Here is a 17,289-nt window from a genome sequence, read left to right on the forward strand (position 1 = left end):
GATCAAGGAGACATGGGATGCATCAATAAATGTTTGTTATTTTGGCACAAACATGATGTTTCACTGATGTGAAATATATTACAGATAGGATGGCCAAAGACTGGTTACTCTTTGGGATAACGTCATTTTTATGGTAAGAAAAAACATTTTTCATGCATCCGATGTCCCCATAATGTCATATATGTCATTAGAGTTGTAGATTTCCACTGTCCAAAACCCATATACGTTTTCACTTGAATGTACTGAAAGTGAAACCATCAGATCTCGGCTTTGGCATGAGATGTCTTGAAAGTAAGACCAGCGCTGTCTAAATATGAGTCTCCTCTGCTCAGGGTGTGAGTACAGAGAAGATTGGAGAAAGTCAAAAGTTTTGCTCAAAAATGACTGCAGATCAATAGAGGTCCCCAGTTCAAATCTGGGTGCCCCCTCATGTAAAGATAGCATTGGTTAGACTTATCTTTTCACTGATGTGAGAGAGAACATCCTAGCAAGAGAGCTTGGCCTCCTTGCCTTTGCATTCACCGGTCACCTTTGGAAAATTTTTGGGTGAAATTTTTGACTTTCTCCAATCCTCTCCAAACTCATACCCTGCGTAAGGGAGACTCAAACATAGGCAGGTGTGCTTGTCAAATCCTCCTATGTTGTTCCAAAGCTGAGATCTGACCATCCCACTTCCAATATATTCCAGTCAAGAAATATGTGGGTTTTGGACAGTCAAATGTTCAGTTCTTATTTTACATTTCTTTAAACTGCATTCCCAACAACGTTTTTTCCATTAACATACATGTATGACTTTGTCTGGAAAAGAACAAGTATAAGGAAGTCTTGCCTTAAACAACCCTAAAGAAAAACAGTGGGACCATTCAATTCATATTGCTCCCTGTATGTTGGATTCTCAGTTTCTTAATTTACATTTCTTTTAAATTATATTCCTAACAATAGTTTTTTGTCATTAACTTACAATTATGACTTTGTCTGGAAAAAAAACAAAATAATTACAACACGTTTTAAACAACTCTAAAGAAAAAACATGGGCCGACTGTAATACTATTACATTTAACATTACATTGTGTGGAAAATACACCCCCAAAAGGACAACTCTCCATACGTTCCTAAGAATATACACCCACCGTGAGACATCATGGGGAAATAATTCCACAAGTTCTTAAGAACACACACCCCCCCGTGTGACGTCATCGGAAAAGACTTCCATACATTCCTAACATATCTCCGTTGAGTCATCTGGTGATGATGCCATCTGGAAAAAATATTCTCACCATCTATCGTTTTGACATAAAATGGTGCCGTATACTACAAGTATGTCATGAACAATTTTAACTGTGTACATTTAAACTTTAATTTAAAATGAGGAATTTGTTTTCAGTGACAATGGCATTTTAAACCAAATTTGAAATGAAAGCCTTTAGTTGTGACATATCACAAAATCCATAGTGTTTTGCACACAGGGTGAGCACAGTTTTTACATAATTTTTGTGGTTCTGAAATTGTTGTTTTATTATTTGAATCATTAATTAATTTGTATAGCCATTACAACCTCATTACTAGTGGTGTAATAGATCATCCTCCACATTTCCAGACGCACATAAACTGCGGATTAATTGCAAAAGTTTAACCCTAACTGCGTGGATTAGTGTTTTTGTGCCAGGGTTCATTTTTCTTGACGCAGAGGCTTGTTGAAAACATATACAAACTGGGCTGGGAGTGTTTCACGTAAACAGAGCATGTAGTTAAAACCATTATAGATTGTAAACTTTGTGCCACGGGCGATGGCACTATCGAGCACGGGACTCACTGTGACAGTAAATCCACCTCAGAGCGCTGGGCTCCACTAAGGTAACGAAAGAAAATGAAATGGAGAATTCGCTCCTCTGAGCTGCTACTTCATAAACAGAACACGTCAAAATAAAAATCACTAATACAAACGAAGTAGTAACACAAAATACTGCAGTGTTAAGTTAAGTGCATTAACAAAGCACCTGTTATTTCCGCTTGACACTACATGATTGTGTATATGTGGTGGGATGATGACTTACATTCCCCAGTTATCAGCATGGGGTTAGCCCATTCTAAATTCTTCTTTGACGCTCGTTACACGGGTTTCCTTTTTTCTAGTTTGGTGTTCTGTGACCTGATCCAAACCAGGACTTTTGTGATGCATTACACCACTTCCCATTACTATTATCATTAAAAATCAATTAAAAAAGGCAAAAACATTATCAAGAAAACACAGCTTAAATAACATTTGATTTTGCAATACAGATATTTCAATTAGATATTACTGCTTAACAGATATTTCAAACTGAAATTGCCTTCAAATACAAAAAGCCAAAACTTAAGAACCACGTTGATGTTAAGCTTAATCTATTAATTTCCATATGTAAATATTTTTTTCCTTTTCGCATATCTGAAAAAATAAAAAAGATTATATGGTTAAAAAAAAGTTCAGAATGGTCAAAAATAGTCCATAAATCAATTGATTTTTACATATATGCTTGTAAACCAAAACCCATCATATAAACTATAACTACACAAAATTCCAACAATTTTGACCAATCAGAGCAGAGAAAGTTAGAAAGTGGTTTTCCTAAATTTAAAACTAAATTTAGCTTCTGGTCATTAATGGGCTTAATTAAATGTATGTATGTGTTTTTTCAATGTTAGTCATATTCATTCCTGGTTAAAAAAGTTTTGAAATATATTCAAAGTATCCATGACTGGGATATTTTCAGGATTCATAATATATAAATAGAATAAATAGTACTATGGCACTGTTATCATTATGTTGGAAGATAATCCCAACAGCCATAATATTAATGTCACTTCCTTGTTTTTCATATAATATTTTTGTCTAATTAGTATTAAAAGGCTTGTACAAATTTAAGAATGTAATACAATACAATTTGTAGTTATTGATTACAGTTTGGGCAGACATTAATGTATAATCAATAATATAATCAACTTCAATACATGACTGGTGGGGGCACAATGTCAACATCTTTTGGGGTGAACGGTGAGGGAAGCACTATTCCAAACTTGTCCCCTAGAAGTTCAGTAATTTCTTCATCTGTGCGGTCTGTTTTGGTTTTTACAGGCTGTCCCTCCTCAGCTGATAAGTGGTCTTAATGGTGATAATCAGTTTGCGGCCTATGATGGTAATTCTTCCATTTGGTAAGAGCAGGGAGCAAAGGGATTTGCAGAATAAGGTGGAGCTGATGGAACTCTGGTGGTAATCACACATGGCTCTAAAATCGTCCCTCTTACATGGGGTGAGGGTGAATTTGTACAATACATTCCATGCTGTGTCCTCTTTTGTGATCTTTACACAGTCATTGTCCAAGAGTGCTTACAGAAAGATGAGATTATCCTCAGTACGAAGGCGATACACTTCATGGCTCTGTTTTTGGGGTTCGTCCGTCTCTAGAGAAAGAGGGAGCTGAAACCCTGACCTAAAGCCCACATCACAGAGCCATCTGTGCCCATTGAGGTTCACCAACATGATAAAGTGGTCAAATGGTGGGCCATAGGCCTTGGTAAAGTGGTTCTTCACCTGAGCTGAAAAAATATGTACATCAAACCCCAGCTGGCTCAAAAGCCAAGAGAAAAGGCCATTGATTTCAAAGCAAATGCCCACTCTCCTTTTTAAAACTATTTTCTCATACAGTAGAGGAAGGTCAAGGTGGACCTTTTCCCCCATGTGAATGGACTGGTCCTCAAAAGGAACCATAAATGAGTGCTGGAGGTGCAGAAGTCTCTAAGTCGCCAGTTTTTAGGCCGAATAGTTTTATATCCTCCGAACTTTAGATTTTACTGGGTAAAGAAAAAACATCCTGCTTCAGGCTAATGACAAAACCTTAGCCTGCGAAAACACTAACATATAACACAATGAAAAAATAAGCACTGAAGGAGAGTTAAATCAATTTAATCTCAGGCTATCCGACGACGCTGAAGTTGGTTACTTATTCGCCAGTTTCTTATTCGGATTCTCTGTTCCACATTAAATGGTGAAATATTTGTATTCTGTCCCCGCTAGATGGCAAAGTACGAACACACCTTCAATAACATGGAAAAACTACACGTTTAGCTTAATTCAGTGGATATTATCTCTTTATTTTCAAAGAGTCTCAAAAATGTGAAAGGCTCACTGAAGACACAATATAACAGACTATTAATACCCTGAAGATGAAGAAATTTTACTGTGGAATTATTTAGTAATTGCCCTGTGAACATAGCATTAGACATGATAGAATGTGTTGGGAAATTGCGCATATGGCTTAATTCATTTGACATTATCTCTTTATTTTCAAAGAGTCTCAAAAATCTGAAAGGCTCACTGAAGACATAATATAACAGACTATTAATATCCTGAAGATGAAGAATTTTACTGTGGAAATTTTTTATAATGGCCCTGTAAACATAGCATTGGACATGATAGAATATGTGGGGAAATTGCGCATTTGACTAAATTCATTGGATATTATCTCTTTATTTTCAAAGAGTATCAAAAATCTGAAAGGCCCACTGAAGACACAATATAACAGACTATTACTACCCTGAAGATGAAGAAATTTTACTGTGGAAATTTTTTATAATGGCTCTATAAACATAGCATTGGACACTAAAATATGTGGAAATTGCGTATATGGCTTAATTCATTTGACATTTATCTCTTTATTTTCTAAGAGTCTCAAAAATCTGAAAGGCCCACTGAAGACACAATATAACAGACTTTTAACACCCTGAAGATGAAGAAATTTTACTGTGGAATTATTTTGTAATAGCCCTAAAAACATAGCATTGGACACTGTAGAATGTGTGGAGAATTTGCTTATTTGGCCTAATTAATTGGACATTATCTCATTGTTGTCACATTGTCTCAAAAATCTGAAAGGCTCACTGAAGATACAATGTAACAGACTAATAATATGCTGAAGATTATGAAATTTTACAGTGGAAATTTTATATATTTGCACTATAAACATAGCATTGGACACGATAGTATGTGTGGAGAAATTGCACGTGGCTTAATTCATTGGACATTATCTCCAAATTGTCAAAGTGTCTCAAACATCTGAAAGGGCGAAGATGCAATATAACAGACTATGTTATCTTTTTATTTTTTACTTTTAAAGTGTCTCAAAAATCTGGAAGGCATATTGAAGACACAGTATAACAGACTATCAGAATCCTAAAGGTGAAGAAATGTCATTGTGGATTTATTTATTTATTTATTTATTTTTGTCATGGCCCTGTGAACATGGCATGTGATATGAACATAGCATGTGGAAACATGAACTTTGGTTATACATTCATGTGAAAAGTTAGGAAACCCCATGAAAGCCTTTGTCTTTTTAAACATTTAATTATACGAACACATGAGCTTCATTTGAACAGTACTGAGAGATGGAAGTTATGTAACTAAACAAATAAAACTGAAGAAATTACTTAAAAATATAAGATGTAAAACGGGCGGCACGGTGATAGGAGGTAGTGTTGCAGTCACACAGCTCCAGGGATCTGGAGGTTGTGGGTTCAAGTCCTGCTCCAGGTGACTGTCTGTGAGGAGTTTGGTGTGTTCTCCCTGTGTCAAAATGGGTTTCCTCCGGGTGCTCCGCTTTCCTCCCACAGTCCAAAAACACAGGTGAATAGATGAATTGGCAACTCAAAAAAATGTCCCTAGGTGTGATTGTGTGAGTGAATGTGTGTATGTGTGTGTCACCCCATGAAGGACTGGCACCCCTTCCAAGGTGTGTTCCTATATTTTTACATATATTAATGAAAGTTGCTCTGAAGCAAGAATTAGCACAATTTAGGTAGCTTAGCCCAGTGAGGCTAAACAAGGCATTGATAAGATTAAGTTTACCTAAGCCCTAAAGGTTAAAATGTAAGAAAGTTTATTTAAAGGGCAATATTGACCATAAAAATATAGAAATGTTTAAAATTGTGAAAAGATCATTTAATTAGATGACTTCACAATTTTAAAAATTTCTATAAAATAATACTCTGATTCAAATGTTCAAATGAGTCCTACAGCCAAGATGTGCTTTCAGTAATATTCTTTATGTCCACAAGACTTTTACTGATGCACTGGGCATAGCTGTCATAAGTATCAAAGTGTTAAATTTCATGAACCAAATTTTGAAATTTCATACACACCATGTTCAAAATCTTCATCATAATCTTTATAGCTCAAGACATGAGACCATATGAACAATTGTTATTTATCATGATTAAGACCAGCTCTCAATAGTTATGGTCTCAATAGTTAAAATGTCTTTTAAATAAACTTCCTTTAATTTTTCTTACTCTGTATATAGACACAAAGTCAGTTAGACCTTGTTTAACCTCACTGGCCCAAACTACCTAAGACTCCCTATTAAATAATGTTGCATTTATGAATTTTTCTCTTGGTAGGTTGACTGTTTGTGATGTAATTTCTATCCACACATAGGCTTGGCCTTTAGGCCTTGTACTTGCAAAACTTTGCCTTGTTTAGTCTCACTGGGCCAAGCTGCCCAGTTAGGCTTTTTTACACCATGTTATTCACATTTAAGCCTCTCTTTTATGTTAAACTGTTGCCAGGCAACCAGACTAATTAAATGGCATAATAAGTGAAGTTATGTAATAACATAATTTTGGGAGGAGGACCACGCCCGAACTCCTCCTCTCAGCCCTATATATACCCTGCAAATTCACTTTCATTTCCGTGTCGGACAAACTTGCTTAGTTTAGTTCAGGAGACGGATCTCGACTCGACTGCTTCACTATGTCAGCTCGCTCCTCTGCGCTGGGTCATTCCTGCTGAACCCCGTATTCGGAGCCGTGTTTGGCCTTTATCAAGCCCACTGAGCCTCCTGTTTTAAACTTGCTCCCACCTCCACCCCGTCTCCACCCTTTTTTCATATACATTTATCCAACGGGGGGTTCCGGCTTCATACGCATTCATAAGCCACCCTGAACTCTTCCCCAAAGTTTACCTCCCCGTTTCAGCCTCTATGGGCGTGGTCCGTACTAGCAAATAAGAATATAATAATATTGGAAATAACCAGGCATTGTGAATATACACATTGACATTAAGTGTTTAAACAAACATACCTTTAAATTAAAGTTTACATTTTGGGATATTATATTTGTACTACACCTTCTGTAATATCAATTGCAGATTGACAAATAAAAAATAAAAATGCCATATACCGAAAGTTCATGTTTCTACATATTCTATCATGTCATGTGCTATATTCACAGGATTATGACAAAGCAATTCCACAGTGACATTTTTTCATCTTTAGGATACTGTGTCTTAAATAAGCCGTTCAGATTTTTGAGACACTTTAAAAGTAAAAAGATAATGTCCAATGAATGAAGCCAAATATGCATTTTCCCCACACATTTACATCCAATGCTATGCTCAGAGGGAAATTCCAAAAAAACAATTCTACAGTAAAATTTCTTCATATTCAGGATATTAATAGTCGGTTTAATTGTGTCTTCAGTGGGCCTTTTAGATTTTTGAGACACTTTGAAAATAAAGAGATAATGTCAAATGAATTAAGCCATATGCACAATTTCCACACATTTTATCGTGTCCAGTGCTATGTTTATAGGGCAATTAAAAAAAATCCACAGTAAAATTTCTTCATCTTCAGGGTAGTAATAGTCTGTTATATTGTGTCTTCAGTGGGCCTTTCAGATTTTTGATACTCTTTGAAAATAAAGAGATAATATCCAATGAATTTAGTCAAATGCGCAATTTCCCCACATATTCTATCATGTCCAATGCTATGTTTACAGGGCCATTATAAAAAATTTCCACAGTAAAATTCTTCATCTTCAGGATATTAATAGTCTGTTATATTATGTCTTCAGTGAGCCTTTCAGATTTTTGAGACTCTTTGAAAATAAAGAGATAATGTCAAATGAATTAAGCCATATGCGCAATTTCCCCACATATTCTATCATGTCCAATGCTATGTTCACAGGGCAATTACTAAATAATTCCACAGTAAAATTTCTTCATCTTCAGGGTATTAATAGTCTGTTATATTTTGTCTTCAGTGGGCCTTTCAGATTTTTGAGACTCTTAGAAAATAAAGAGATAAATGTCAAATGAATTAAGCCATATACGCAATTTCCACATATTTTAGTGTCCAGTGCTATGTTTATAGAGCCATTATAAAAAATTTCCACAGTAAAATTTCTTCATCTTCAGGGTAGTAATAGTCTGTTATATTGTGTCTTCAGTGGGCCTTTCAGATTTTTGATACTCTTTGAAAATAAAGAGATAATATCCAATGAATTTAGTCAAATGCGCAATTTCCCCACATATTCTATCATGTCCAATGCTATGTTTACAGGGCCATTATAAAAAATTTCCACAGTAAAATTCTTCATCTTCAGGATATTAATATAGTCTGTTATATTGTGTCTTCAGTGAGCCTTTCACATTTTTGAAACTCTTTCAAAATACAGAGATATAATCCACTGAATTAAGCTAAACTTGTAGTTTTTCCATGTTATGGAAGGTGTTTTCATACTTTGCCATCTAGCCACGACGGAATGCAACTATTTCACCATTTAAGGTGGAACAGAGAATTAGAATAAGAAACACTTATTTTTGCACACTTTCCGGCACACTGTCCTAAAGATGATAAAACAATAAATTATATTGTGAATGGAAAAGTGCTGAAATGTGCCATTTTTTCTAGAATTCTGTTTAATTTTTCTCTTTCCACAATGTGTCTCTACCCCATCTCTGCTGTCTCTGGAACTCGCAGGCGCTTTTACTTCCACAGACGGAAACGCATCCTCGATAACCTTCGCTCTCTATATCACACATCCACACCCATAACCAATTCCTTCTCAATAGGTCTATGGAACTGTCAGTCTGCGGTAAACAAAGCAGACTTCATCTCCGCCTATGCAAACTATCTTTCACTGGACATCCTAGCCCTCACTGAGACTTGGATCAAACCGGAAAACAGCGCTACCCCCACTGCTCTCTCCATCAACTACAGATTCTCCCATCAACTACAGATTCTCCTGATGCATTTGCTGACTTCTTCACCAGCAAAGTTGCTGCAATGAGCAGATGGTTTTCTGAGCCTTCTACACAGCCTTCAGCTCTCCCTTCGAATACTCCTAAACCTACTGCTTCCTTCCCTTCTTTCACTCCTCTCAGAGAAAACGAGGTATCAAATCTTCTTAGAGGCGGCTGTCCTACATCCTGTCCACTGGATCCCATTCCTACCACCCTACTGCAAACCACAGCTCCGTCCATTGTGTCCGCAGCCACTCATGTAATCAATTCTTCACTAACCTCGGGAACATTTCCAAACACCTTCAAGCAATCTCAGGTAAGACCTCTACTCAAAAAAACCTTCTCTTGCTCCTTCTATAGTAGAGAACTACTGACCAGTCTCTCTCCACCCCTTCCTGTCTAAAATCATTGAAAGAGCTGTCAACAAAATTTTAGCAGGCAACAAAATTCCTCTCCCAACATAACCTTTTTGACTCTAACCAATCCGGCTTCAAGAGCGGCCACTCGATGGAAACTGCACTTCTGTCAGTAATGGAAGCTCTTAAAGATGCCAAAGAGACAGGTTAATCCTCAGTTGTCATCCTGCTTGACCTATCAGCAGCATTTGATACGGTCAACCACCACATCTTACTAAACAAACTTACTGACATGGGCTTCAAGAACAATGCACTCTCCTGGTTTGAGTCTTATCTCACTGGACGATCCTTCAATGTGTCATGGCTTGGACAAACATCAGCGCAAAACCACCTCACCACAGGTGTGCCCCAAGGCTCAGTGCTGGGTCCACTCCTCTTTGCCTTGTACACCACCTCTCTAGGCCTAATCATACATTCAAAAGGCTTCTCCTATCACTGCTATGCAGATGACACACAGCTCTATTTATCCTTTCCTCCAGGTGACACTTCAGTGGCAACTCGAATCTCTGACTGTCTCTTGCCAAGCAAGATATTCTCCACAACATCAGCATCAAGCTAGAGTCCCTATCAGTGGCTCCTACCAAGGTTGTAAGAAACCTGGGTGTCATGGTTGATGAACAGCTGACTTTCGCAGATCACATTACCGCTGTAGCTCGTTCGTGCCGCTTCTCCCTATTCAACATAAGGAAGATTAGGCCATACCTAACTCAACATGCAACACAGCTCCTTGTTCAGACATTAGTAATCTCCCATCTTGACTATTGCAACGCCCTCCTGACAGATCTTCCAGCCTGTGCTGTGAGACCACTACAGATGATTCAGAATGCTGCAGCACACCTGGTTTTCAACCAGCCTAAAAGAGCACATGTCATAACCCTATTAGTTGAGCTGCATTGGCTACCCTTAGCTGCTCGCACCAAATTTAAATCACTAATGATGGCCTTCAGAGTATTCACTGGTTCTGCTCCCATCTACCTCAACAGACTCTTAAAACCATATGTTAGAGCCCGCCCTCTCCGTTCCTCAAAGGAGCGCCAACTAACACAGCCAACTCCCCCGTACAGGTCAGTCGAGCCTATTCTCATCTCTGGTACCACACTGGTGGAACAAGTTTCCAAGCACTATCAGAGCAACAGAAACCCTCTCCGTATTCAAGAAATCCTTGAAAACCCAGCTCTTCCGAGAGTATCTCTTGTACTGAAAGTCTTTCCTTAATGCACTTATTACTTCCTGGCATATTGCACTCAATGTAAGGTATTTTGTATAAATTGTGCTGTAGTTTGAATGTTAGATCCTCTTTTGCAAGTCGCTAAAAGAGGTAAATGTTAATCATATATATATATATATATATATATGTTAAGGTAAATGTTAATCATATATATATATGTGTGTGTGTGTGTGAGGTGTGTTACATGAGTACAAATTACACATTACCCAATAAACAATCTCACAATCTTTACAAGCATCCATTTATAAATATGTAGAATTTTTGCGTCGCGTTGGGTAACAGAGAACCATCCCTATGAACTGTGTCATATGACCCAGTCTGAGATGTGAGCTCTTGAGAATTCTGTTTAATCAGACTGCACTCATGACTAAGGAGACCACCGTTGCTTACCACCTAATAGCTGTCCTGTGTGAGCTGGAAACATCTACAGGGGTCAAGTTTAGAGAAAAACGCTTGGTTATCTGTAAGCAGAAAGCGAAAGTGATGGAGAGAGCGATCAGTAAACAGCCAGAAGGTGGAGCTATTATAAAGTTAAAGCAACTGCTGTAGACAACAGTGTTATCTGCAAAAAGAAAGCTAAAGTGATGGAGAGAGCGATCAGTAAACAGCCAGAAGGTGGAGCTATTATAAAGTTAAAGCAACGGTTGTAGACAACAGTGTTCTAAACGAGAAAATGCACTGAACTATAATGTTACAGTATACCTTCTTTAAGCGCTGAAGAGTTACTGGTGCCCACAATCTTCCACTCATTTACATACCTGTATAAATCAAATAGCTGAATGTTAGCAGCTGAATTGAAAGTTTAGTGGGTGGAAATCACTAATTCAAAGAGAATCACTAATACAAACTCTAATACATGTGAGAGTGAGGAAATAAAAAAATGGAGGCTCACATACAGGCCCCTGCAGTATACATATTTCAAGCTTATTCATTTATTTTGTATGTGAAAATTAATAATAGCTGAATTACTCCTCAAAGTTGAGTGCATTGGTCCATTCAATCAGCTCATCCACCTCCCAATCCAGAATAGTGTCAAGCCCATGCTCCTGGACTGTCCTCATCATGCCCTGAGCTGAGTGCTCCACCAGCTCTGCGGTTTCTGTCTGATCTGTGCAAGCATAAAGAGCTCCATCTTCATACCTGCACACAGTAGAAAGAGTGTCAACTTTGTATAAACATCCAATAAAATTATCCCTAAAATTATTTTGGTCAAACAGTGGAGGAATGCAATTTAGATTTTTTTAATTCTAAAAATTATTATAGATTCTAAAAATTCTAAAATCAATGTTTTTAAATTGTCACATTTAGGTTGGTGCAGTGGTGTATTCTATATTACAGTAAACATATCCAGTCCAGATATGCCATTTCTGACACAACCTTCCTCTAGGTACACTTACATTTTTTTCATCCACTCAATATTGTGCATCTTCTTTTTTCACTCAACATCTTGCTATCTGCGGATTTTGCAGTGATGGAATTCAAACTTTTTGTTATGGGTGTTTTGAAAGATGGGGTCTCCAAAAAGGCAAACATTTTAACAGAAATAATGAAGTTATTTACACAGATAATTAAAAAAATGTATTTAACCTTTATTTCACAAGGCAAGTCATTAAGAACAACTTAGTTACAATGGCAGCCTGGCAAAAGGCAAAGCTTTTTTTAATGACACATTAAAAAGCTGTATACAACAAAAACAACAGAAAGCAAAAACAAGAGAATCCAACAAACAGAATAAACGACATCCACTACTAAGATGAGGATGACTAATTATATCAGTGAGTATCTATGTAACAATTACTTTTATCAGCTAAAAGAGCAGTAACAGAATTCCTAAAAGCTGACTTTGAAATAAAGTTGACCAATTTTAGTGTTTTTCTGAAGCAAGTTCCAGTCCTTGGCTGCAGCTGACTAAAAAGGGGACAGATCCAAAACTGTATTTGTTTTCGGGACTCTCAGCGTGATAAGCTGGGCAAAACAAGTGTTATAACTAGAGGACAGAGATTGCAACAACTGACACAGATAAGAAGGAGATAGGCCAATAAAGGTTTTGTAAATCAGCATGTACCAAGGAATAATACGACGGGTGTGCAATGATGGCTAATTTACTGAAGCGTAATAAGGTGATTCAATATGCAGTGGTCATTCATCATTGGTTATGCAGGGTTTGGTGAGGATTAATGAATGGTACTACTGCTCTCCATGCAGCAGATTATGGTTTGGTTTCCTGTTCTGGCAAAACACCTTGCTATACTGGTAAGAGACCTCAATCAATATGCCTAACTGTGATATAAATTGAAAAAAAAAGGCATATAAAATGTTAATACATTAACATATATATTTATCATAATACATATACACACCTTTCCAGACAGCAGCTTCCAGCCATTATTCTCCACTCGTTTGTACCAGCCAGTGTGGTCATCATGGACCACAGGCTGACCGTTATGGATTTGCACAGGGACCGGATGTTTCTGTCCAGCATGGGTGTAGTCTTTCGGGCTGCTAGCACACAGGTCCACAATTGGACGGTGGGTGAAGATCTTATAGTAGATATTTGGAGGAAAGGTTGTCTTGAATGGAAGAATGATGATCAGTTAAAGAGGAGATAGTATCAATAGGGCTACACCTACTCATTGTCACCTTCTCAAAATAAACAACGGATAAGACTGCAACGACCACACATTAAGAACAGCAAGTAAGTGTGTCATTATTGGTGAATACCAGTTACTTACACCACCCAGTCTGAAGCGTACGTAGACACCTGAGGCAGCATCCAGCATTTCAGCCTACAGCAAAACACACTCACTCATAATAATGCTTATTTACTGACTGCATATAATCAGCATATATACAATAATATGTTAATTTATATAGGGCCTTTCTCAAACTCAAGGACACTTTCCATAGTGTAAACAGGAAAAAAATAATATAATAATAATAATAATTTACATGATAACAATAAAGACAAAGGCCAGACAGCAGATTAGTCAAGGTAACAAAGAGTGAAAATGCTGAGAGAAAAGATTTAAAAGAGGAAGACGAGGGACAAATATGGAGAGACTGTGGCATGGTATTCCACAATTTAGGAATTACCTCTCTGGGGTTAACATATTTTAGCAGGTTTCGAGGATCACCATGGCTACCAAAGTTCACCAGGTCCTTGAAGTATTTGAAAACAGCTATGTTCTACAGAGTGAAGCAGAAATACACACTGGGTTGTGTACAATGGATATTAAATATATATATATATATATATATATATATATATATATATATATATATATATATATATATGACTGAATTGTAAATGAAGCTGGTCAAAATAGTTATAATGAAATTCCAGTTAGTCACTAACAACATGCTTCCTCCACAGTCTCTGGATGATTCTTGCTGCCTGGTCATACACTCTCTCCTGTGGTGTCTCCTGGCTGTCATTTTCATCCTGGGCCACACCCTCAGATGGCGAGAAATCAGGGATCCTGTGGTGTACATACAAGCATCTGTAACCATTACTCACCTTATCATGTTGTAAACAGTTCAGAGGGAAATTAATGGGATTATAGGTAAAATTATACACAAGCTCCATTTCTGAGTCAATTTGCATATAGTTGCTGTCCAAAGACAAACACGTATCTCTAAAATATTAACTTTATAGAAGGGAAAAAAAACTTCTTAAATTTTAATGTAAAAGATTTTATTCCAAATACAGCTGGTGTGTGCAAATGATTAAGTAAATTAAAAATAAACAAAAATGGAGATACGTGTTTTTATTTGGAAAGTGATGGTATATGTTCATCTTATTACTTGGAATGTGTCAAGTTTGTGGCCCATTGAAAAGAAAACACCTGATTTTACAGACTGTTAGGATTTGTTTAGTTAGGATTTCTGTTTAGCTCACACTGAGCTAATGTCCCACCCCACTGCAATAACTGTAGCCACCCACTCATCATTCGTAGCCACATGTTCACATTCCAGACTCTGTAAACAGAGGACTGTGTAAACAGAACTGTAATCTTACATTACAAGTCAACATGGCTGTAACATTCAAAATAAAAGATATGTGCTGTTTTACTGTAGATCGTTGTTCAAAAGGCTACATGAAAATTACACAAGTGACACAAATCAAAACTGCATGAAAATGTTATTCCAACAAGATTTAATTGTCATAAAAGCTGCAGTCAATTACACCCCAGAATGATTTATAAAGGCTGCCATTAGAACAAGTCTTTACACGTTTGTAGGTTTAAATCACTTGTTATTAAATTTTATATAAATGTCAGCATTGTTTTAAGTTCTTCAGTTGTCAAAAACACTATAAATCTCTTATCAACCTGGTTACTAACTATTAACTTGTGGGTAAAAGCTCGTATTTCAACCAATAATATCTCTTCATGCTAAAACTGGTGAGATTATCTTATCACTGAGATAACACAGCTCATAACTGAGTTAATGTTATTGCTTGTACGCACCTGTCAAATAGGTATGGGAACTTAACCTTTTTGTTTTTCGTGTCTTTATCTGCACATCAGTGGCAGCAGAGAACAAATAACAACAGAATGAGAATGTAAATAAATAATTCCACATTTTATTGCATCATATAAGCAGCAGGCTGCAATGAGCATTCCATATATTAGCATTTAGAAAAAACAGCACGTACAAAATATTCTCTATTAAATGGATTAATTCAATTAACTAAGCTATGAGGAATATACAATTTACATATTAAATTATTCAATGTAAGACATGCCTCTATTTATTGCACAACCATTAATTCTGTAGAAAATAAATCAGTACAGTCTAAATAGAGCTTAGGATGGGCTTCAGTACAAACAGATAGAAAAATACAAAATCTCACTACCTGCACCATCATCAACAGTCAGTTGTCAAGCTGTGAAGTCTAAGCCCTTTTCCATGCAAATAAAGCAGACAAAATATCCATTAACCCCAGTAATTGCAATGTTTTCAGTTTTACACATTCGTCCAGTCATGTTTGCACTCTTGCTAAATTAGATAAATTGAAGTGAATGAATGTTACCAGAGCAACACAAACAAACTTTGTAACCATGGTTCAGATGCCCAGTGTGTTACTGAAGAATGTAAACAAAAAAAACACCTATACATTTAATGTACATGTACTGTACATTTCTTTTTTCCTCAGGAACAAACTGAGAAAATGACATTCATGTAGCTGTTACTGTGCATTGAACTATATTGAGCTGTTAGCTGTACAGACATGTCCACCACTCCCTCTCCAACAGGGTGAGCCCAATAGTTTGAAAGGGTGTGTTGCTTAAGCTCTAGACACAAGTCTTTCATAATGAAGTTTAAGCTACTGATATGACAAACCTGTTATTTATTACAACTGTATTATCAGAAGGGCAGCACGGTGGTGCAGCAGGTAGTGTCGCAGTCACACAGCTCCAGGGACCTTGAGGTTGTGGGTTTGATTCCTGCTCTGGGTGACCATCTGTGAGGAGTTTAGTGTGTTCTCCCCGTGTCCGTGTGGGTTTTCTCTGGGTGCTCCAGTTTCCTCCCACAGAGCTAGACATGAGCAGCTTCTGCTATTGCTCGTGCTCTGGCAGCAGCAGTAGATGATGATGTAAGCCTGCTTTTGACCTTGTTTCCAGCGTATAATCCATTCTTTCTTTTTCCAGAACTCACTATGCTTGATGTAGGGTGACCAGACGTCCTCTTTTACCCGGACATGTCCTCTTTTTTAGACTTAAAAAAATGTCCGGGCGGAATTTCACAAATGTCCGGGATTTTGTTTTTCTAGAGCTTACATAGAACTTCGAGAAGCGTTTCGTTCACAAAGTAGTCCCCCCCTCCCCTACTTCATTTGGTTCACAAGGGGAGTGGTGAAGTAGCCTAAAATCTTCGGATTGGACGGTCTGACTGTAGATAGACACAGTTGTCGTTTTGTATACAGTGTTTGTCTGAGGTTTTGTATAAACTCTGGGACAAAGATACGTTGTCACGACTGTTTGAGGTTTTGTAGGTCGGAAGAATGCTTTACACACCACAAACAAATGGGTCAGTGCGACCTTGTGAAATATTGTACATATATTGACATAAATACTACATATCGGAGTCAATGATAATTAATTATTATTTGATTAATAATTAATTATTTAATTCATTTTGTTAAGCTCCATGTTTGGGAGTCATTAAATAATATGTAGTGTCTTTACCTGTCCAATTTTAGCATGGACAAGGAGGCCATCTTCACATATGCAGTAGAATTAGCTAGAATTAATTATTATTAATGAATTATTATGCTCATTTACCCACTGTAGGTTTTTGTCTCTGAAATTGAATCACCCCTCCGTCGGAGCTGGTGGCGTTCTGAAGTTCTCTGTGGGGAGTCTCTATCATCGCTGATCTGCCTCCTTGTGAGAGACACATCCATGCAGGTCTCTCCTGGGCCTCATCTCAGAAAGTCATTCTGAGGGTGCGTGTGGCCGTCTTCTCCGTCGCTGGTCCGGAAGCTGTTGTCATCACTTTGAGGGTCTGAGGTCTCCTTCATACTCTGGGTGGCATTGCATTTTGCTGGAACAACTATAGCCCTTTTTACTATAGTTTTCTACTAG

General features: G+C 37.3%; 2 pseudogenes; both read right to left on the reverse strand.

The window, feature by feature from the left end:
• Positions 1–2,981: 2,981 nt before the first annotated feature.
• On the reverse strand, positions 2,982–3,745 carry LOC136664387 (arylamine N-acetyltransferase, pineal gland isozyme NAT-3-like; annotated as a pseudogene).
• A 7,258-nt stretch (positions 3,746–11,003) lies between these two features.
• LOC136664419 (protein MFI-like) lies at positions 11,004–17,074 on the reverse strand (annotated as a pseudogene).
• Between the last annotated feature and the right edge of the window lie 215 nt (positions 17,075–17,289).

This window comes from Hoplias malabaricus, chromosome 1 (assembly GCF_029633855.1).
Source record: "Hoplias malabaricus isolate fHopMal1 chromosome 1, fHopMal1.hap1, whole genome shotgun sequence".
NCBI lineage: Eukaryota > Metazoa > Chordata > Actinopteri > Characiformes > Erythrinidae > Hoplias > Hoplias malabaricus.